The sequence below is a fragment of the Ranitomeya variabilis genome, chromosome 2 (genome assembly GCF_051348905.1).
Source record: "Ranitomeya variabilis isolate aRanVar5 chromosome 2, aRanVar5.hap1, whole genome shotgun sequence".
Classification (NCBI taxonomy): domain Eukaryota; kingdom Metazoa; phylum Chordata; class Amphibia; order Anura; family Dendrobatidae; genus Ranitomeya; species Ranitomeya variabilis.
In genome coordinates this window covers 598545911-598570576 of record NC_135233.1, presented here as the reverse complement: position 1 = coordinate 598570576, position 24666 = coordinate 598545911, and the positions used below count along the sequence as shown (strand labels likewise).

General features: G+C 41.2%; 1 protein-coding gene and 1 long non-coding RNA gene across 3 annotated transcripts in view; one reads left to right on the top strand and one right to left on the bottom strand.

The window, feature by feature from the left end:
* Positions 1-15000, top strand: part of LOC143807222 (uncharacterized) — a 21812-nt gene extending 6812 nt beyond the window's left edge. Inside the window, exons 2-3 of one of the 2 annotated variants that reach the window (XR_013221677.1) lie at positions 7810-7865; positions 14425-15000. This is a non-coding gene — a long non-coding RNA (uncharacterized LOC143807222). Of the gene's footprint in view, positions 1-7809; positions 7894-14424 lie in introns of both variants that reach the window. The other variant, XR_013221678.1, reaches the window with a different exon arrangement.
* ZFHX3 (zinc finger homeobox 3) overlaps positions 1-24441 on the bottom strand; it is a 124100-nt gene extending 99659 nt beyond the window's left edge. The window contains exon 1 of the mRNA XM_077288535.1: positions 24376-24441. The gene's annotated coding sequence lies outside the window, so the exon portion shown is untranslated. The remainder of the gene's footprint in view (positions 1-24375) is intronic.
* Between the last annotated feature and the right edge of the window lie 225 nt (positions 24442-24666).

Here is a 24666-nt window from a genome sequence, read left to right as displayed (position 1 = left end):
TTCCCTGTAAGGCCGGTGAAGCTCTAGGAAGACTGAAATAAAATTCTAAAAGAAAATATTCTACCATGGAAATCTGAAGTTCGCTACTTTACCTGCAAGATGACGTTACGTGTGCTATCGGAAATCGGAAAATAAGTTCTATTGGAAATTCTAATTTTACTCTCTCTATATATACATACACACATGTATAAATATTTATACTATCTATCTATTATCTATCTATCATCTATCTATCATCTATTACCTATCTATCAACTATCTATTATCTATCTATCATCTATCTATCTATCTATCAATTATCTATCATCTATCTACTATCTATCGATCTAATTTCTATCTATCAATTATCTATCTATCTACTATCTATCTAATTTCTATCTATCAATTATCTATCTATTATCTATCTATCTACTATCTATCTAATTTCCAATATTGTAATAAATATATAAATGCTATAGTAATCAGAAATCTACCTTTTCGGCCTATTAATATGAGTCTATATTCTGACTGATCCGCTTCTCCCATCATGTATGTTGGCAGTGAGAGCTGTACGGAGGGTTGAACACTTTACACACACACATAAGTATGTGACGGAAGTAAGGCCTTAAAAAAAAAAAGAAAAGTCAGTTGCAGCTGTGTATTGAAATCTATGCAGTAACCCACCCAGGCCATAAACCTCTTCATTATAAGCACACACCTGTAGGTTATAAAATCCAGCCTGAGCATAAATACAGAGCATCATTACAATACATATATATTTGTAATAATGAAAATGCTGTAAAATTTAATTGCAAAGTAAAAAAAAAAAAAAGAATCCCGGGTACCGTGTGCACCAGAAAACGTACCGGTGCGCACTCACACAGGAATGTTAATGGCACAATTACACTGGTTATACCTAAAAGCCTCTCACGCCACCGAGTGAAATAAAGAGACGGTGATTTAGATTGCCCCGTCGTCCCTGACATGTTCCCTTTTTTTTTTGCCGGTGAAATTTCCAGAGCTGCTTTATGCATTATTCATATTATAGAAAATAAATAGCGTCGGATGTTGGGTCGTGCGTATTGGAAATGTAGGACTGATGTCTGTGATACCGCTGCGTAAATCACATTTAATTTATTTTTTGTGTGTGTGTGTTTTTTGGAAAATTAGCTTTCTGTTGGGTCAGAACACGTGAACACTGGTATAGGAATTGTGATTATCTCGGCCGCTTGTCACTCACGGTGCCGGCTGCCATTTTCTTATGGGAGAAAACATCTGATGCTGCTTCTGAATCCAGGAGTGGGAAATAGTGCGAAAGAAGGAGGCACGATGCGCCCCCCCCCCCCCCCGCCTCGGGGACGACTGTCACATAGGATGTATATTAAAGGGACGCAAAACCTAATTCTCTCTGGCCTAGGTTTACTACGCATTGCTCCCTGTTATCAGTCATTTCAAGGCGGCCGTATTATGCCTTCTTCACATGTCACGTTTCTTTTCGGGTTTTGTAAAAAAAAAAATTCATCTTTTTTTGGGGGGGTGACTTTTTTTTTCTAAATGTACAAGATGCCAAACCTAAAGCTGTCAGAAAAAAAAATACAAAAAAAAAATCCCTGCACTGTATCTGGTTGCAAAAGTGCAATAGAATATGCTGCAGAAAAACAAAAGATTGCAATACTTCTCCCCCTGCAATGTGTGAAACCATCAATAGGTCTCATTAAGCCCCTGTTCACACATCAGTTTTTCATTTTGGGGGATCCATTGCAAAAATAAACCAGACAAATCTGGTTTATGAATTTTGATTCATAAATCTTGGATTTTGATCCAAGTTACGGATCTAACTCACCCAATCAAATCAATGTATAATGGAAAAAAAAAACACATGAATGCCACTTTGTGTCAGAATTTTTTATTCATTTAGAAAATTGGAAGCCACCCGGATGGTGAAAACAGACGAATTAACCAAAAAATGGATAAAAATGGATCCAACATATTGATGAAAAACAATGCTTTTTTTCCCTTGTGCGCAAAAAAGATCATTAACTAAATGAGGCCTAAGATATTTTTTTTATGGATAAAAGAGGTTCCCATTATAGTCTGTGGGGGTGTTCACATGTGTGTGCTTGTTTTTTTAAATTATGTCCATTTTTTTTAATAAGAATCACCAATCAAGATCACCCTTTTTGAACTATGGTCTGTGAAAAATCACTGACTGCCATTTGTGTGCAGTCCATTTATAAAATTACCATGGATAGGAGAAGCTTTGTAATTTTTTTCTTCATATGAGTATCACCGAACAGTAATGAAAATCAGCTCCAAAACACTGATGAAAATCAGCCCGTGTCTTTACATACAAGCAAAATCACTCAAAGCCATCAGTTTAACATTGCCATGCATAGGAGAAGCTTTGCAATTTTTCCAAATTTTTTTTCCATATGAGAAAATCACTGATGAAATACTAATGGTGTTAATTGACACACTGACCAAGCACAGATAAATATCTACTCTAAAACACTGATGAAAATCAGTCCATGTCTTTACATACAAGAAAAATCACTCAAAGCCATCTGGGTACAGTCAGTTTTTAACATTGCCATGGATAGGAGAAGCTTTGCAATTTTTCCCAAAAATTTTTTCCATATAGGAAAATCACTGATAAAATACTGATAATGTGAATTGACACACTGACCAAACACGGATGAAAATCTGCTCTAAAACACTGATGAAAATCAGTTCATGTCTTTACGTACAAGAAAAATCACTCAAAGCCATCTGGGTGCAGTCCTTTTTTAACATTGCCATGCATAGGAGAAGCTCTGCAATTTTTCCAATTTTTTTTATAGTGATTGTATAAACTGACACACTGACCAAACACTGATGAAAATCTGATCCAAAACACTGATGATAATCAGTGTGTGTCTTTAAGTACAAGAAAAATCACGCAAAGCCATCTGGGTGCAGTCCGTTTTTAACATTGCCATGCATAGGATAAGCTTTGCAATTTTTCACATTTTTTTTGTTTCAATTTTTTTTATACTGATGGTAAAAACTGACACACTGACCAAACACTGATGAAAATCTGCTCTAAAACACTTATGAAAATCAGTCCGTGTATTTATGCACAAGAAAAATCACTCAAAGCCATCTGGGTATAGTCCTTTTTTAACATTTCCATGCATAGGAGAAGCTTTGCAATTTTTCCAATTTTGTTTTATACTGATCGTATAAACTGACACACTGACCAAACACTGATGAAAATCTGATCCAAAACACTGATGAAAATCAGTCAGTGTCTTTATGTACAAGAAAAATCACTCAAAGCCATCTGGGTGCAGTCCGTTTTTATCATTGCCATGCATAGGAGAAGCTTTGCAATTTTTCCAATTTTTTTTTTCTATTTTTTTATACTGATGGTATAAACTGACACACTGACCAAACACTGATGAAAATCTGAGCCAAAACACTAATGATAATCAGTGCGTGTCTTTATGTACGAGAAAAGTCACTGAATGAGGCCGTGCTAGTAGAAAATATCTGTCTCCCTATCCCCTGAGTGATCTCGCCTGAGGACCCCCGCCTCCATGCATATACATGTGTGAATGACATTGGCAGCTCTTCTAATAAATAAATGGCACCTGCAGAAATAGGGGGTCTCCATTGTGGAGGGGTTTAGTTCGCCTCTGCTTTGCATGTTGCTTTTTAGGTCTAAGACCTGTTCTAGTGAAATCTGCATAGAAGTGCAGGAACCATTGCAATCCCCCTTTTGCAATTTTTACAGCAAACGCACAGGTGAAATATGGCTGATAATAAAGCAGGACTGAGGCCGCTGTTTTTCTGAATGAGAATTCATCTTTCCTCATTGCTTGACATGTAACATCTGTCGGCTGAGTTACTTCTAATGCAAAATGGTAGCAGACGACTGCCACATGAACTCCTTATGTGAATCTGGGCAATGCTGCGTTTCATAAAATGCAAAAATAAAAATAATAATATAAAACTCCTGGCTCTGTCTGAATGTAATCATCAGGCGTCACATATATCCTGATGGCGGTGTTGTGAGCCTGGCTCTAGTCACCGCTTATACGTCCTGGCAGGGGTGGATCTGAGGTCGGAGTAGTAGTTACTATATCTAATGTCAAGATTAACAGCGCCAAAGGAAATCATTTTCTGGAGAGAAACCAAGAGCCCAGATTTCAGGTTTGGCTTGATATTCCCGGTATGTGCATCTCATTTTTTTTCGTTCTTCATTTCCACCATACCCAGGGAGTGCCATTCACAAAAATGAAAGGCCTTGAAGGCTGCAGAAAATATAAAACATGCCCCAAAGTGCCGAAACAGACACGGAGGATGGAAAACACTGGGAGCTAAAATAGAAAAAAAAATACAAGTACATAAAAAAAAAATAATAATAATAAAGCGACGAGCAGGCCAAAGGCGAAGCGAGCCTCCTGCAAAATATCATCATCCATCTGCGTGGCCGCTGCAATCTGCGTCCTGACATCACATCGCACACCCTAGTAATGGTAGCAAACTGTGTCCGCGGCCCCTCGCCGTGCCTGATTGCATGCGCTTAACCCTTTGCTAGCTACCGGACAGCGAGGCGATATATATAAGTAGCCAACCGTAAAAAAAAAGAGGCAATATTGATGAGAAAAATACTGATATATTACTGCTGTTATTATTCCCATCATCAATATAATGATTGCTGTAAGAATAGTAATAATAATAATTAATACTGATAATAATATGTATAAAATTGACAATAATACAGCCAGAAATAAATAACAATGATAATAATACTGGAAGTAATTCTACTATTATTAATAATTCTGGAAGTAATCCAAATAATAAGATTATAAAAATAATTCTGGCAGTAACACTACTACTAATAATACCAGCACTAATAGTACTTCTAATGATACTAGTACTAAAAGTATTATTAATAATAATAATAGTAATACTGCAGTAATACTAATAATATGATTATAATAATACTGACTACTACTACGATTATCACTCACTGTAGTAATCATAATAATGATTCTGACAGTAATACTACTACTACTACTAAAAGACATTAATAATAATAACAATACTGCAGTAATACTACTACTAATGATACTGGCACTAATGGTACTAGTAATAATAATAATAGTAATAATAATACTGCAGTAATGCTATTACTAATGATACTGGCACTAATGGTACTAGTAATAATAATAATAGTAATAATAATACTGCAGTAATGCTATTACTAATGATACTGGCACTAATGGTACTAGTAATAATAATAATAGTAATAATAATACTGCAGTAATGCTATTACTAATGATACTGGCACTAATGGTACTAGTAATAATAATAATAGTAATAATAATACTGCAGTAATGCTATTACTAATGATACTGGCACTAATAGTACTAGTAATAATTTTAATACCTATATTAATAATAATAATAATAATAATAATAATAATAATACTGCAGTTATACTAATAATATGACTATGATTATAATAATACTCGCACTAGTAATATTATTTGCTGTAATACTACTGATAATAATAATGAGGGCACTAAAACTACTACTAATAAGAATAAGATGATGATAACTGTAATAATAATACTGGAAGTAATACTAATAATACCATGATGATGATGATGTTGGCAGTGATACTCCTACTAATACTGTCAGTGATTTTTATAATATGGAGTCGGCTATAAAAGTAACAACAATAACAGCAATAATAGGACTACAAGATATATGATGGTCAGTAATACTAATTGTCAGCCATCATTGCTGGAGGTGATAATAATACTGGTAGTAATCCTAATAATATGATAATAATGAATGATGATAATAATAATGGTAATATTAATCGTTTTAATGGCAATGACAGTTAAACCACCACTACACATAATATGTTGTTAATATTTGTCTTCCTACTAATACTACCAGTAATAATAATACAGCCAGAAACCCTGGAATAATAATATATTTGTATTATAAAATGTAAATCTGGCTGAAGATAAAGGAGCTGGTGTGTGGCAGTGATGAGCGAGCCTGGGCTACTGCGGAGAGCCTTTGTCTATGTCAGGTCCTATGTGAGAGCCTCGGTCCCCACATGCGCAGACACCAGGGTTTCCTCCTGGTCTGTTTACCTGGCAGGCACCACTTGGCAGCCTCGAGTTCAGGGTGACACAGCTCTCCTCCTTCATGCCCCCTCCAGGCTCTCACTTTCACCTACACTACCTGTCACCCTGGAGCACCTTCCCTGCGCCGTGTGTGTCTGATGTGCAACACATCCTGCTGCGGTGGCGGTGACAGGACGCGCCTAATGTCTCCTCCGTCGCCAAAAAAATATCAAAAGTATTGACGCTCGCAGGGGTTTTCTGGAAACTCTTTAATCCATACTCACCTTATATTTCAGGGTGCCCAAAGCGCGTACTAATGTATTTCCAGTATGAGACAGGAGTGAATCAATCAATTGAAAGAATCCGTGGAAAACTGGGAAACCTATCGCGTGCCCAAGGGTCGGACACGACAAATCGGAGAAAATCTGATTTTCAGTGTAGCCCAGCCATGGTCAATAGCGCAGTACATCGTCTATGCACCATACATACAAGAAAACCTTACACCAGATTTCCTTTTGCAAATTTCGCTCCACCATATATTCCGCACACTGGAAGACCACCCTTCCCCCTCTAGAAGACCACCTTTCGATGCAATTTTGAAGAGGTTATAGAGTAATGATTTATTACCTACATGCATCCCTGTCACAGTGGGGCTCGCAAACTAATTTGCTAATACACACTAAGGCTAATTTCATAGGAAACCAATTAACCTACCAGTATGGAGTGTGTGTGTGGATTCCGGTAGGAAACCCACACAGACACAGGAGAACATGCAAACTCCACGCGGATGTCGGGTCCACATACAGGACCCCGGCACTGCACGGCAGTGATAGCAACCGAGTGCACGGAGATTAGGTTGTAAGCCCCCGGGGACAGCGACTGACACAATATTCCACAATATCTCCAGGGGTAATAAATCAGACTGAAAACAGGAGTTGTAATAAAACCGTCCAAAGGCACAAGATGACGATGACAACTACTAATGACCGTGTTTTAGAGGCTGCTATTATTCTCATGTTTAGTCTGATATACAAAACGCTAGACGTGGCGACACAGTCACCCACCAGTCCTGGAAATATGGCCGCATTATCCGTCACTTGTGTCCAATCTCAGTGTTACCCTATGGCGGCATTGGGTGCGGCCTGTGTGTACATACCCGTGATGGTATGCGGTGGATAGAGGACCTCACATTTCTGCAAGGTTTGAGGGCGTGCCGCTACCTTGAGAGCAAACCCTAAAGCTCGCCATAAGTCGGTCAGGAGTTATCTTGCCCGACTATTCCATACACAGGAGCGTTTGCTCTGCCGAGCACTACTGTATTCTCTACTAGAGCGCCGCTCTACAGAACAAAAGGAGCAGCGAGCAGAAATCATCCGTCATGGTAGAGTCTGGGCCCCAATGTATATTGGGGCTTGTGCACACGACTGATTTTCTTGGACGAGTGCTACCCGTGGTTTTTACAGATAGTACTCACACTATGATATTCTATGGGGCTGTGTACGTGATTTTACCCTCAGACTGAGTGGCCCACGGATAAAATCGATGACATGACTAACTTGACAATGCAAGTCTAAGGGTCTGTGAAAAAAAAAAACAACCTGACAGTGCGGTCTGATTTTCACAGACAGACTTTTTTTTCTCTCCACATCTTATGCCTCTCCGATCAAAGTCTGATCAGAATAATCTAACCATTTTTTCAGATGTGGTGAAAACGGTCGTGTGACCGGACCCTTGTCAGCCGAACCCATTGATATCGGTGAGTCTGCTGAAGAGCTTTCTGCATAGTAAGTGACCCCTCAAACTAAAGTAATAACTATGGCACCCAACCAAATTCTACATACATGGTTTCCTTAGCGTTGACTACTAAGGGCTGCGTTGTGGAGGTGGATTAGTGTAAACTGACATCTGCAGCGTGCTGTCAATTTATTCACCGCAGAGGTATCTGCTGTCTATTCCCTGCGGAAAATGCGGTGAAAATTCTGTGCATCTTTTTGCATTGTGGTATTTTCTGTAGAATCTCCGTTGCAAATACGTCCTCGTGTAAAGAAGTCTCGCGATGAACTAACACATTTCCTCCTGGATCTATAGCAAGTCCCCGCAATAGTATTGCGTCGTACCGGCAACCATCCAAGCCGGTGAGATCAGGCGCTGTGACGAGAGTATGAATTATGTATGATTGTCATCTTCAGAAAACCCATAGGGATCCGTAGAATAGAGATTCAGACAGTAACGGCTCCTATCACGATGTATGGGTGCACACTGCGCCGGATAATAGACTTTGGGGGTCTGCAGAGATCCCAGACTGAAAGATGCATGTAATGTATAGCCCACGTGTGCGCTCTATGGTAAATTAAGATTGACAATGACAACTGCTGCAACCAATGATCAGGTTTTTAATTGCTGCTATTATTAAATTGTTCTGCATTTTATAATAACTGAATGTGAATAATCATTGTGATGCTTTTTGCATTGTACTATTACTTAATTTGTAATTGGGGGCTATTCTGAGACCGTTTTATTTACACCTAGTAGTGTCACTGATCTCTTCATATGTGCCGCAGAATATCTCCTGCTTATTAAATGCTGCCCAACAGTTCTCCGTAGCGTTTCTTATAAGAGCTTAGGAATGATGCCATTATAAAGTGATAAACATCAAGAAAGCATGCGATAAAGGCTGTGATCTCCTTTGACATGGAATGATTTTTACATATATGTTAGTAATCACATTATTTAATAAAATTGCACTAAATTTATTATTTTACTAGCTGTACTACCCGGCTTCGCCCGGGGTAATAACTGCTGTTAGCAAAATAGAATGTGTTAACAAAAATTTATTCTGCACAAAAAAACCACAAAACAAATAGATAGAAATGTAATTATTAAAAGGCAAAAACTAAGCTAATAGAAGCATTTTACAACATATATTTCAACACCAGAGATATTCCACACAGATTTAACTAAATTGGCCAAGTAATGTGAAGTAATCTTCTACTACTTATTCGAGAGCCTTTTGATAAACGACATTCTTAGTTTTTCCTTCAGGTGCAAAGACAAACAGATTTTTGGCTGTTCCAACTCTTGAACAGGCCACATAAAGTTGACCATGAGAAAAGCATGGAGATTGTAAATCTAAGCTAGCTGAAGAGCCCGACGTTGCCTGGGCATAGTAAATATCTGTGGTTAGTTATAGCACCTCACTTCTCTTATTTTCCCATCACGCCTCTCATTTTCCCCATCACATCTTTCATTTTCCCCCTCACATCTCTCATTTTCTCCCTCACACCTCTCATTTTCCCCCTCACTCCTCTTATTTTCCCCCTCACTCCTCTCATTCCCCCCTAACACTTGTCATTTCGACCTCACATCTGTCATTTTCCGATCACTCCACTATTTTCCCTCACTCCTCTCATTTTGCACTCACACCTTTTCATTTTCACCTCACACCTCTAATTTTCACCTCAGTATATACATGTTTGTCATCTCCCTTATATATAGTATACACCTGTATGTCATCTCCTGTATATAGTATATACCTGTATGTCATCTCCCCTGTATATAGTATATACCTGCTGTGTCATCTCCCCTGTATATAGTATATACCTGTATGTCATCTCCTCCTATATATAGTATATACCTGTATGTAATCTCCTCCTGTATATAGTATATACCTGTGTGTCATCTCACCTATATATAGTATATATCTGTGTGTCATCTCCTCCTGTATATAGTATATACCTGTATGTCATCTCCTCCTATACATAGCATATACCTGTATGTCATCTCCTCCTGTATATACTATATACCTGTAGGTAATCTGCTCCTGTATATAGTATATACCTGTGTGTCATCTCCTTCTGTATATAGTATATACCTGTATGTCATCTCCTGCTGTATGTAGTATGTACCTGTATGTCATCTCCTCCTCTATATAGTATATACCTGTGTGTCATCTCCCCTGTAAATAGTATATACCTGTGTGTCATCTTCCCTGTAAATAGTATATACCTGTGTGTCATCTCCTCCTGTATATAGTATATATCTGTATGTCATCTCCTCCTGTATTAGACCTCGTTCACACGTTATTTGGTCAGTATTTTTACCTCAGTATTTGTAAGCTAAATTGGCAGCCTGATAAATCTCCAGCCAACAGTAAGGCTAGGGTCACATTGCGTTAATGTGACCGCGTTAAATGGACTACGTTACACCGCGGCATAACACGGGTTAACGTAGTCCGTTAACGCCGCCATTGCCCCTAATGGTGAACGCGTCGCTAGCGCCCGCCCACATTGGGCGTGTGCTAGCGATGTCGCGTCATTTGAGTGACGGACCTCAGACGCTGCTTGCAGCGTCCGCGGCGCGCCCGAGGTCCGTTCCTCGCTAGTGCAGATCGGGGATCTGCGCTAGCGGGGACGCCGAACGTGGACCCTAGAGAAGCATTGCGTTAGCGCAATCCTCTAGCGCTATGCGCTTAACGGATTGCCCTAACGCAATGTGACCCTAGGCTAAGCCCACCCCCTGGCAGTATATATTAGCTCACACATACACATAATAGACTGGTCATGTGACTGACAGCTGCCGGATTCCTATATGGTACATTTGTTGCTCTTGTAGTTTTTCAGCTTATTAATCAGATTTTTATTTTTGAAGGATAATACCAGACTTGTGTGTGTTTTAGGGCGAGTTTCGTGTGTCAAGTTGTGTGTGTTGAGTTGCGTGTGGCGACATGCATGTAGCGACTTTTGTGAGATGAGCTTTGTGTGGCAACATGCGTGTAGCAACTTTTTGTGTGTCGAGTTGCATGTGACAGGTTAGTGTAGCAAGTTGTGTGCAGCAAGTTTTGCGCATGGCGAGTTTTGCGCGTGGCGAGTTTTATGTCTGGTGCCTTTTGAGTATGTGCAAGTTTTGTGTGAGGCAACTTTTGCATGTGTTGCAGCTTTTGTGCATGTGGCAATTTTTCCGCGTGTGCAAGTTTTGCGTGTGGCGAGTTTTCCATGAGGTGAGTTTTGCACGTGTGGCGAGTTTTGCATGTGGAGAGTTTTGCGTGTGGTGAGTTTTGAGCTGCGATTTTTGTCTTTCAACTTTTATGTGGCGAGGTTGGTGTATGTGTGGTGAAATGTGCGCTGAGGGTGGTATATGTGTTTGAGCACGTGGTAGTGTGTGGCGCATTTTGTGTGTGTGTTCATATCCCCGTGGTGGTGTGGTGAGTATCCCATGTCGGGGCCCCACCTTAGCAACTGTACAGTATATACTCTTTGGCGCCATCGCTCTCATTCTTTAAGTCCCCCTTGTTCACATCTGGCAGCTGTTAATTTGCCTCCAACACTTTTCCTTTCATTTTTTCCCCATTATGTAGATAGGGGCAAAATGTTTTGGTGAATTGGAAAGCGCGGGGGTTAAAATTTCACCTCACAACATAGCCTATGACGCTCTCGGGGTCCAGACGTGTGACTGTGCAAAATTTTGTGCCTGTAGCTGCGACGCCTCCAACACTTTTCCTTTCACTTTTTCCCCATTATGTAGATAGGGGCAAAATTGTTTGGTGAATTGGAAAGCGCGGGGTTAAAATTTCACCTCACAACATAGCCTATGACGCTCTCGGGGTCCAGACGTGTGACTGTGCAAAATTTTGTGGCTGTAGCTGCGACGGTTCAGATGCCAATCCCGGACATACACACATACACACATACACACATTCAGCTTTATATATTAGAATAATGTATTCATTTTTTCAGACCACTGATATGCAGTTTGCAGCCTTCTCCTAAGTTCAGATTTTTCTGGGAGTTTCTCTAACAGTAATATAGGCTGGATGTGAGCTCTGTGTGTCAGCACAGCTTCTATCCTGCTCTTATTTCCTCTTCACCTCTTCTTTCCACTTTACAGATGGTTTTTTTTCCGCTCTCCCTGAGACTGCTGATGCTTTGCCCCGTCTGTACTCTTGAAATCTGTACACAACCCGCTTCCAGTTGTAATTTCTAATGCTTAACTCACACATCAGTATTTCATCACTACTTGTATGCGACAACCAGGAGTGTCTCTGAAACACAGTACAGGCGGTAATCTCTCAATTCTAGTTTTTCTCTGTAAATTCCACTCCTGGTTTTGGCATACTAAAACCACGTTCAGTATTTGGTCAGTATTTTACATCAGTATTCGTAAGCCAAAATTAGGAGTGGGTGATAAATGCAAAAGTGGTGACGTGTTTCTATTATACTTTTCCTCTGAATGTTTCACTCCTGGTTTTGGCTCACAAATACTGATGTAAAATACTGACCAAATACTCAACATGTGAGTGTGGCCAAACAAGGACGAAAAATACTGACCTGTGATTTTTCTTGTACGCAAAGAATGGTGCAAGTTTCACCACTTATATGAAAAAAGTGACAAAGTTTTCTTAACTTTCTCATATCAAAAAGTCAGTGAAAAACAGACGGATAAAATCGTGAAAAATGCCCCCAACGCCACTTTATGATGCTCGGAGTCCTTTTCCCCGTACAGCCATAAGCTTAAACAACTGCAATATGTATGGACATGAGTTCCATAATTATACCAATCAATAACTGCCCACGAATATTCAGAGCTCAGATCCGGCTGAAAATGTAGGAGGGTAATTACTGAATTACTGATAAATATTCATCCTCGCTATGCAGGAGCCTTGGGAGCAGCCAGATTCCACCTATATACATGTATGACCGGAGTGACTGCTCAGCGCTCGGCTCTGGCAGCCATATCCCCCAATATATGTCCAGCATAACGAATAGCTAATAACTCCCACCTGGCCTGGACCTAAAAATACGATTTTTTTTTTTTTTTTACATCTTTGCACCCGCAGTTAACTGTTTAAGGGGTTGTCTCATGAACACTATATATCACTTGTCCGCCTTTACTAGCGGCACAGCTTCTTCCCTATAAGGCTACTTTCACACTAGCGTCGGTACGGGGCCATCGCGCTGCGTCGGCCCGACGCACCGACGCATACTGTGCAAGCGCCGCACAACGGGGGCAGCGGATGATGTTTTTCCACACATCCGCTGCCCCATTGTGAGGTGCGGGGAGGTGGGGGCGGAGTTCCGGCCGCGCATGCGCGGTCGGAAATGGTGGACCGTCGGCACAAAAAAAGTTACATGTAACGTTTTTTTGCTGCCGGCGGTCCGCCACAACACAACGTGTGTCAATATGTTGCAATGTGTCGCTAATGTTAGTCTATGGGGAAAAAACGCATCCTGCAGACGACTTTGCAGGATGCGTTTTTTCGCCAAAACGACGCATTGCGACGTATGCAAAAAATCGCTAGTGTGAAAGTAGACTAAAATAGCGTAGTAGCATCTTATATCTGCAGACTACTTTATTCTTGCTGTCCAAAATCTTGAACGTTTGTGCATTAAAGTCAGCAGAAGCCGCTGATTTTCTCTGGCCCCCAACCGTCTGTTACGTATCTGGGTTTCCCAACTCTCCTTGGACAGACGATGTTGACCAGTTGCTTGTAGTCCCGTTATCTTAGGATATGTTCACTTGGAGTATTTTGGCGCTTTTTGGGGGGTTTTTTGGGTGTCAATTCCGCACCAATATTCACATGCCACATATTTTTTCCGCCTATTTTTAAAGCGTGTTGGAAAAAGCATCGTGTCAATTCTTTGGTGGAATTTTCTGCATTTTTAGCAAGTTCATGGCACACAAAAAAAATGTAATTAATTCAATTAAATACAGCTCAAAAAAACACTTTGAAAAACCTCATCGGAGCGGCGCAAAAAAAAAAGTTCTTATGAAACTTCTTTTAGAAGTGGATTTTTCAGTTAGTGAAAAAAAAAGGATTTTTAGCTTCTGTAATAGGGTGGATAGTTACGTTCCACATTCACTGGTTCTAGAAAATGGAGAGAGAAATGTTTATTCATCATCATATTAGTGACAATGGAAAAATCTTCCTCTATGAGCCGATCCGGTAACGAACCATTTGGTACAACGATGAGGCTGCCTCGTAAATATTCTTCTCCAAATTTAAGGCAAAAAAAAAAATCTTCCTAAAATCAAGTCCGAAAACGGTGACTCGGCGGTCTCAGATTATCATCTTTAATGGTTGGTTATCAATGAACCGAAATCTTAAAAATGATATCCCGAGAGGTTCTTCAGATTCCAGAAACTTGCTCCAAACACAAAAGTCTATGAAAACAAAATGTCTTGCCAAAAGTCATTACTACGCTGTGTACAGTAGTGAGCGCCGAGGATGTGTTATTTCAGCCTGCAAATATGTCAATTAAACGTGAGGTGGAGGATTTCTACTGGTTTAATTCTGTGTCTCTGTCTTTTGTCTCTTCAAGATAAATCCTGGGATGATCTCCAGCGTTCTAATGCTCAAGGAGCCAGAAGACCACGATGTCTGTCCCAAGCTGGCCCATATAGAGCTACCTTTATATATTTACAGTTCTTACATATATTTTACAAAGATATTTCTCCTTAAAGGGGGCTTTTGTTACACCATTTGAGGGCAGCACGATGTAGGGGCAGAAACCCTGATTCCAGCAATGTCTCACTTACTGGGCTGCTTGCTGCAGTTCTGATTAAAAACTATTTTCTCTGCTTTTCTGAAACACTGTATAACCCCGCCCACAACTCTGATTGGCAGCTTTCTGTGTACACTGTGCAGAAAACGACCAATCAGGAGTGAGGGGAGTGGTTGGACTACTTGGCTGCAGGTTTACTAGTCCTCTACTGATAATCTCCTGCTAATAAAACAATAATATTATAAACAAAAATAGCAATCAAGCCAGCAATTGTCGATGGGGTTTGTTGGACACAAGACCCATGTGATGCAGCTCAGAATTACATTTTACTGCCAATAGCGCAGATGCTTTCAGCATTCCCGGATAAATGCTATGCTATATATATATATATATATATATATATATATATATATATATATATATATATATATATATATATATATATATATATACATACATATACAGTAACTTTTCATTATTTATTTTTCTCTTTTATTTCCATGTTGCTTTGACATGGAATGAATAAACATGTTACAAGCAGTCCTTGTAGTGTGGTTGTCTATTCTTATGTTTGCGGTGTTCTCTGCATGTTGTTTGTTTTCTTTTAATCGTTCCATCAAATGCTCATTGAAATATACAAAAAAGGGACGATGATGTCTATGCAAAGATCGATATGCAAACTTGACCTGGAACTGTATCAGCAGCGCTCTTTCTTCAGCCAGTATGACCATGACACTAGCGTATGGCGCGCTTGCACACTGAAGAGGAGGCCCAGGGGTGTAATTATAAACTTCAAAGCCCAATGGCAAAATGTGAGGCCGCAGCCCCCAGGTTTGTTATGGGTAATGTCAAAATGTGACATTAGATTAGGCAGTCGTACTTGGATTAAGTTCATTGTAAAAGATGGTAAGTTAAGTAATTCTTCAGCTGCAGCCTAGCAGAGATGCATATGAGAAGGGAGCAGCAAGAAGTTAGCATTACAGCCCCTGGGGAACTAATTAGTGTTTTCAGATTTTTTTTTTGTGGTTTTACAAACATCAGATTTAGACAGGAGTTAAGATAATGGCCCTGCCCTGGTACCCGGATCAGTGTAAGAGGTCCCCATGCAAAAGCCCAATGTGCAATACATCAATTATCGTCTGCCCAGTAATAATGACAATTGTATGCCGCTGCATAATTCTGCACACCCTAGAAAGCAGAGAAGATAAGTCTGTCTGTCTCAGATCTATCTATAACATTATCTATCATGTCTCTACCTAATCTATATATGTATTTCATATCTATGAAACTTATATAGCCTTTCATTCCTTCTTTCCTTCCTTCCTTCCTTCCTTCCTTCCTCCATCCTTTCCTTCCTCAATCCCTCCCTTCCTTCCTTCCTTCCTTCCATCCTCCATCAATTCCTTCCTCAATCCCTCCCTTCCTTCTTTCCTTCCTTCCTCCCTTCCTTCCTCAATCCCTCCCTTTCTTCCCTCCTTCCTCAATCCCTCCCTTCCCTTCTTCCTCCCTTTCTTCCTTAATCCCTCCCTTCCTTCTTTCCTTCCTTACTCCATTCCTCAATCCCTCCCTTCCTTCTTTCCTTCCTTCCTCCCTCCCTTCCTTCCTCAATCCCTCCCTTCCTTCCTCAATCTCTCCCTTCCTTCCTTCTTTCCTCCCTCCCTTCCTTCCTCCCTCCTTTCCCTCCCTTCCTTTCTTCCTTCCTCCCTCCTTCCTTCCTCCCTTCCTTCCTCCCTCCTTTCCCTCCTTCCTTCCTTCTTCCCTTCCTTCCTTCTTCCCTCCAGGACGATAAAGTGCAAAGTTAGAGGACTTTATTAGCCCATGTGGGGACGTTTTGGTCCCTAGTGGGAACCTGCTTGAGAAAAGTTCACTCTATGGACCAAAACGTCGCCCAATGGTCTAATAAAGTCCTCTAACTTTGCACTTTATCCTGCTGGTGTGATGTCTCCATTTCTTTTCATTATTTGGCAGGCTTGGCCTTTGCTTGGTAGGCTTTACAACCGAACACATTTTACTCTATCCTCTCAAGCCACATTGCTACATCTTTCTGGAACCACCTTTCTATATGTTATGAAATCAACAAGGGTTCTAGAAACCATTTTTAAAGATTATTACCTTTCACTTGATTTCTTAATTTATACAGACTGCCATTAGATTTGTGCTCCGTGACTGGGGTTGCACATGCTGTGGTTGCGGACACAACCCTATTCCTATATGGTGACATATGTTAACATTTTTTTTTGCAAGAAAACCTAAGTAAGCAATTACTCACCGTTGTTAAATAACTTAGTTCTTTAAATGGTTAATGTTTTAATGTTTGTTTGCTCAGTTTCCCTTTGTCTAATACTACATATTGTTTAAAGGTCAGAAACTGCTCAGTGAGTCATGAAAATGTAGAGAATTCATATACGGTATATATATATATATATATATATATATATATATATACACATGTGCTTTTGTTCTTTGAGGTTTGTAGTAATTTCTTTCTACAAAGCTCTCTTTGAGAGGTTGTCCAGGCTTGGGGTCCAAGAGCAACTTCAGACATAAGAATTCTTACAGCGCGCAGTGTGCATGTGGTCAGGATTCTCCAGTGTCGGGAGCGGGTGACTACAAGTATGCGATTTACAAACATACTGTCACATGCTGACTAGTCGCTCGCAGCCTCGCTAAATACTAGTGAATGGAGCAAGATGCCCCCCCCCCGAAGAAGCCCGCAACGCGAAACGCGCGTCGGGGCACTCTATATGCACGGAGACTGCGTTCTCACCCCCCGATATGGGTAAGTTCTGCCCTCAAACCGCTGCTGTCCTGCACTATGCACTTTTGCACGGGCACTTTCATTAGGACAGTATGAGTACTACACTTGTTATTTGTTAATGGCCAGATGCCTGTATAGATCTAGGTCCCTGTACTGGACTTGCAATATATTATCTAGGGTGGAGTTCTGGCCTTGCGGTTTATTACCATGGGTACAGGATGAATATGCTAGTGGTTTAATCCCTTCCTGACCCATTTTCTTAGGGGTGAGTTCTTGCAGCCACTGTGCATATTGCTTTTTGCTCTTTTATCCCCTATCAGACATTTGTCCATATTAACTGGTGTATATAATGGGCCTGTATGTTGCCTTCTTGTATTTTGTATTTATGTGGAATTTAATAAAATATTCAACTTGAGTTGTGGTTGGCCCTGAGTAGTTATATGAGTCTTGAGCTCCTTTTCTTTGTATAGGTACTATGTACCCTAGTGAATGGAGCAAGACCGGACACGTCTAGTTGGGATATGGCTGGAAGTATGCAAACATGATCTCCCGCTCACAGCATAGGCACAGAGAATACTGACAGCTTGCACTGTTAGCAATGTGAGGAATCGCAAGTCTGCAGTCACGTAGAGTGACTTCAGACTTGGACCCCATGCCTGGAAAACCATTCCTGGCACAGTAGTTCTATTGGGTTGAGGTCTGGACTATAACTCTGTCTTTGCAACACGATGATACTTTTCTTTTTCAGCCCTTATGATGCAGATTGCCTGGTGTACATACGATGATTGTGCTGTGGATGACTCCGCTTCGGCCAAGTTTTAGCTTCTGGATATTTTTGACTCTAGAGGAGTAAAAAAAAAGTTCATGGTCGACTTAATGACTGCAAGGCGCACAGGTCCTGTGGCGGCAAAACTAGCCAAAATCATCACCCCTCCACCACTATGATTGACAGTTGTATGAGGTGTTTGTGCTGATATACAGTATTATGGGCATCACATAGTCTTCCATACTGTACTATTGACACCGCATAGTCCTCCATACAGTATTATGGGCACTACATAGTCCTACATACAGTATCATGGGCTCCACATAGTCATCCATACAGTATTATGGGCACCACATAGTCCTACATACAGTATCATGGGCAGCACATAGTCCTCCATACAGTATGATGGGCACCACATAGTCCTACATACAGTATCATAGGCACCACATAGCCCTCTATACAGTATTATTGGCACCACAAAGTCCTCCAAACAGTATTATGGGCACCACATAGTCCTCCAAACAGTATTATGGGCAGCGCATAGTCTTCCACACTGTATTATGGGCCCCATATAGTGCTCCATACAGTATAATGGGCCCCATATAGTGCTCCATACAGTATAATGGGCCCCATATAGTGCTTCATACAGTATTATGGGCCCCATACAATGCGCCATTCAGTATAATGGGCTGCGTATATTGCGCCATGCAGTATAATGGTCCCCATATATTGTTCCATTCAGTAATATGGGCAGCATATATAGCTCTTTTCCGTATTCTGGGCCCCCTATAATGCATAAAAAAATAAATACCTCTACCCGTTACCCCTCTGCTCCGGACTCTGCAGTCTCTGGTCTTCTGACCCTCTGCAGTGCTCGGCACAGAGGGCGCATGGTTTGTAGCCATTGGCGGTACGCCACTGATGAGCCCTTTAGAGTCTGAGCAGTAGCTCTTTGTTTTATTTTTGCATTTTTACTGAGCATTGCATAGTTTAATCCACTCCAGAAAATATTGTCAACTGTCTTAATTTTTTTCCACTTGTGAATACTCTTACTGAAAAATAATGGTCTCCAAATTGTTTGGAGATTTTCTTAGAACCCTTCCTAAATTGATAGTAAGGTGTATGTGTTAACCCCTTAATGACAGCCAATACGTCTTTTAACTGACCTGATATATGAGAGAATAGCATCCCCATACAGGTAAGAATCCAGCAGCTGTCGGCTGTATACGATAGCTGACAACTTGCTTCATCAGGCACCATCAGTGTTTGCACCGTCCAAATCTGTTTAACCCCTTAGATGCTGCTGTCAATAGTGACTACATCATTATAAATGGTTAACAGAGTGTGGGGGCTTCCCCTTTATCCCAATTGGCACCATGAGATCATAATTTTGTGGTCCTGATGTTTGCCACGGCAATTCATGACCAAATAGCGGCCTTAAGGCCCCGTCTCACATAGCGAGATCGCTAGCGAGATCGCTGCTGAGTCACAAGTTTTGTGACGCAACAGCGACCTCAGTAGCGATCTCGCTATGTGTGACACGTACCAGCGATCAGGCCCCTGCTGCGAGATCGCTGGTCGTGTCGGAATGGCCTGGACCTTTTTTTGGTCGTTGAGGTCCCGCTGACATCGCTGAATCGGTGTGTGTGACACCGATCCAGCGATGTCTTCACTGGTAACCAGGGTAAACATCGGGTTACTAAGCGCAGGGCCGCGCTTAGTAACCCGATGTTTACCCTGGTTACCAGCGTAAATGTAAAAAAAACAAACACTACATACTCACCATCTGTTGCCCGTCAGGTCCCTTGGCGTCTGCTTCCTGCTCTGACTGACTGCCGTAAAGTGAGAGCACAGCAGTGACGTCACCGCTGCGCTCTGCTCTCACTGTACGGCGGCTCAGTCAGAGCAGGAAGCAGACGGCAAGGGACCTGACGGGCAACAGATGGTGAGTATGTAGTGTTTGTTTTTTTTACATTTACGCTGGTAACCAGGGTAAACATCGGGTTACTAAGCGCGGCCCTGCGCTTAGTAACCCGATGTTTACCCTGGTTACCCGGGTGCTGCAGGGGGACTTCGGCATCGTTGAAGACAGTTTCAACGATGCCGAAGTCGTTCCCCTGATCGTTGGTCGCTGGAGGGAGCTGTCTGTGTGACAGCTCCCCAGCGACCACACAGCGACGCTGCAGCGATCAGCATCGTTGTCTGTATCGCTGCAGCGTCGCTGTGTGAGACGGGGCCTTTAGAGTCTGCTGGCTGTAGTAATCTGTTCAGAAGTTAGAGACATTTAGGTGGTAAAAATACACTTTTTCATTTCTGTCATACCACTTTGCATTAATTCCTGCAAAGCACATGAAGGGTTAATAAACTACCTGACTGCAGTTTTCAATATGTCAGGGGGTTGTGTTTTTTAAATGGTTTAACTTTTGGGGGTTTCCCAATATATGGGACCCCTAAGGACACTTCAAACCTGGATAGGTCCCTAAAAAAATAAATTTTGTAAATTTCTTTGAAAAAATGAAAAATTACTGCTACATTTTTAAACCTTCTAAAATGCTAACAAAATAAAATAACATTTTACAAATGGTGCTGATGTAAAGAAGACATGTGGGAAATGTTATTTATTAATGTTTTTCTATGGTATGACTATCTGGATTAAAGGGATAATCATAAAAAATTTGAAAATTGCAAATTTTTTAAAATTTTTCTCAAATTTCTGATATTTTTTATAAATAAACACAAAGCATATTGACCTACATTTATCATTATCATAAAGTATAATGTGTCACGAAAAAACAATCTCAAAATCACTGGGATTTGTTGAAGCGTTCCAGAGTTATTACCACATATAGTGACACTGGTCAGATTTAAAAAAATTGGCTCCGTCACTAAGGAGTTAACATACATCTGAATGGTCGAGACCAGCAAATTGTAATGACTTCTGCTTTTATAGAGTGTGGTCACACTTGCTGGTGAATAAGTAATCAAGGACATTTGATCAGCAGCATCTTGCTGCTACTTATGCTTTAAATTCTTACTCAAGCAGTAAGGGTGTACTTTATTTTTCACACACTGCCTCTGCATTTTGACTTAGTTTTTGGTAAACAACAAGGTGTAATTTGTCATGTTGCTGTTGATCTGAGGTTGTAATTACCTAATTTGAAGACTTTCTAAGGTCCAGATGTATTATTATGTCATATAGAGTATCAAAATGTATCGACACGCTGCAAATAGTGAAGACATCACATAAAAGTCTTTATGTCAGGAGATTCTGCATTTCAGACAATTAATTGAGGCTGCTTTTTGTACGCCAGTGCTGATACAGAGCCCCTGGAGTAAGACGCGCCTCTTAACGAATTTTGGTGCATCTTCCATTTGCCAGAGACAGAATTGTACTCCTGTATCTATCTATCTATCTATCTATCTATCTATCTATCTATCTATCTATCTATCTATCTATCTAAAATCCTCTTGGGCCTGAGGCTTGAAGCCACCACCTGCCCAAACTACATAACCCATCTGGGACCTTTGTGGTGGAGGCAGTTGAGACCTGCTGCTCCCGGGAAGAATTCATGGTGCTCTTGGGCACTGAGCCAGGATATGCAACAGAGAGGAAATAATTAATTAAGGACAAGCAAAAGCTGAAACAGATTCTTTCCCTTGTGATAAGATGGAGAGGTAGAAGGTTTAGAGACGGCTGAGAATTGGATAGAGCACATGCCAGTAAACACTGGGAATCCCACCAAGAGCCATCAAGAGGGTTCATAAACCACTGGGGGGAGAATGTCCCATTAGAGAGTCTATTAAGCTGACATTAGGTGTGAGATGATTACCATGGTCTTCCAGAGAGAGGGGATTCTGCATGTAGGACATTAGCAATGTAATAGCTACATTTACCACTTATTGCAGTGTGATAAAACACCTCTACGTGTTAAAGTGGTTTCATTCAGAGGGAGGCCGGGTATAGGAGCAGGAACACACACAGTCAGTAAGACTGAGCGAAAGTGTGAGTGTGGCAGGGACGACCAGGGGGAACGTTGTGTGTACCCAGGGAGTGTTAAGAGGCTTCCAGGAAGCGGTAATAAGTGCTTTGTCTTCACCCACTATTTATTAGTTGCTGCAGGCTGTGCAGCCCATACCTGGGTGTAATAAGCGCTGCACAGTAAATCTGGGGATTCAGGCCATAAACAGCTTTTAAGCACTCTCTTGAGCCATTGTGCAGATCAAGGGCACAGAGAAGCTGGATATTGTCAAAATGACCTCAAGACACATCCTAACGCACTGCAACCAACCCGTGTAATCTAACAGGCAGCAGTATTGCTGGCACATGAGGTGCAGATGTACCCAATCGTATATGCTGCATAGATGGAGTCATCCAACATGTGCTGGCTAGATTAAGATTATAACTCATATACACCTTGGATAGTTCGTTCATCAGCCAGCTATTCCTCCCAATTTCAGCCATCCACATGCGTGCTCAGCTCCGCCAGGTCAAGAGTGCACGTGTTCCCAATAAGAAGAGAGGAGGAAACGTCTGTCAGACACTTCCAGAGGTGGACTACCTACCGGGAGAAATCCAACATGCCTTCCTCCCAACATATACCACTGAAAAGACTTGAGACACCCCCATAAACATTAGAGTCGACCAGGTCCGACAAAATTGTCAGGTTCAGCCAATGGCAATCTTTAAGGATTTTCCCTGTCCCAGTTATTTCACATCGGGAGGTGAGCGGCGCTAATGATGTTGCATTTACAGTCACCCCCATGATAGCCAGGTATCGTGTCTATCAGAATATGACACATGCACGATACCTGCTAATATTGCACTCATCCTGGCTGGGGTCTGAAGACATGAATGGGACATATGCACAATGCCTGCTGAATGGACAGTGTCCCGGCAGTTATCTGTAAACTGGACATTATTGGCTCTCCTCAACTCCCGAAGTGTGATTAGCGCCTTTACAAACCCCTTAACACATAGAGGTAACTAGACAAGAATATGTGAACATCATGTCCACATGTGCTTACAAAACTCTGTCTAAAAAAAGGTAATTACGACAACCTCTGCTCTTCTGGAAAGATGTCCTGGGTATTCCAGGTTCTGCCTCCTTCACCTTGGTCCGCTGCCCTGTGTTGTGCTCCACATCGGCATTTGCAGGTTGCCCGGCATGGCTCAATTACGTCAGCTCCCTAGCCATATTTAAGGCTCTGTGTCTTAGGATTGAGACTCAATACTTTTGTTTGGTATCCTCCACTTTTTGTGGACACCGTGCTTAACCTGATTCAATCCCTGCTGACTTCCACGTCATTTGTCCTGCTACTCCCAAGGTTCCTGAGTGTGCCACGTCCACCCCATGTGCCATCCTACCAACTGCACCAACGCCCAAGGTCTGTGTGCCCCACCGGGACCTGAGGCTTATTGGGTCCACTTCACAAAGTGAGCCTTACAGAAGGCTTCTACTAGATGGTTGACCATGAATTAAGGGTTCATGCCCATTTAGGCCTCAAGAGAATTGGGTCAGATGGGCACATATAAAGGCAGTGTTAGGATCTGGCTCATAGTTCCATTCTAATAAAGGTTGAAGTCATGTCACTGAATGATGGGGCATGAAGATTTGCCATAACTGGCTCAAAAACAACCATAAACTCACCCCACCCCCCCCCCAAAAAAAAAAAAAAAACAAGAAACAGCCTCAGATCATAAGATTTTTGCCCTAGAGTTAAATCGTGAAATATTCCCCGTAAACACAGGCACTATATGTATTGAGCGTGGATGCAATAGGTATTAAGGTCCATTTAGACGTGTAGATGATTGTGGAAGTGACTGGAAATTTGATGGTGATAAATAATCTATACTCAAAAGCATAAAAATCATTCATTTTCGATTGGTGAATTGGAAGTAGTATTAGTAGAAATTTAACACACCGTCGAAAGATCCCATGATTTCTGTTTACATTACACAATGTATAATTTTTTTTTTACGCAATCATAAGCAAGGATTTAAGTGAATGACAAACGAGCAGTTTATGGCCTCTTATCCAATTTATCATGAACATTGGGTCGTAAGCATTAAAATCTGAGTGATTGTCGTCTTGTCTGAATGGGCAGATGCTGAGGGAAGGTTGGGGATTCCCGTGACTCCATATAACAGAGGTATAGGCGCTCTGTGCACCGCCATAGGGCGCTGTATAAGGTGCCATACTGCAAAATCAGAGCGTAAATAATACTATACATCATATTTGCTAACCTTTGTAATCCTAGATACCGTGCGATAAATTCCACCGGATACGGATGTCTCTTGAGTCTTGACCATTACATTGTCTGTCCTGGAGAGATAATAAGACAATAATTAGGGGGGACTACACAATACCGGGGACTATACACAAGTAGTCAGAAAACAGATTCTGGACCAATAACTTCAGTATTAAAAAAAATTGCAATCTAAACAATGGTATACTGCAAGAGAGAAGCAGAGAGTATTAGACACAAGTGGAGATGGTAAGGTTTCATGAGCAAACATCCTAATAGCCAGACTAAT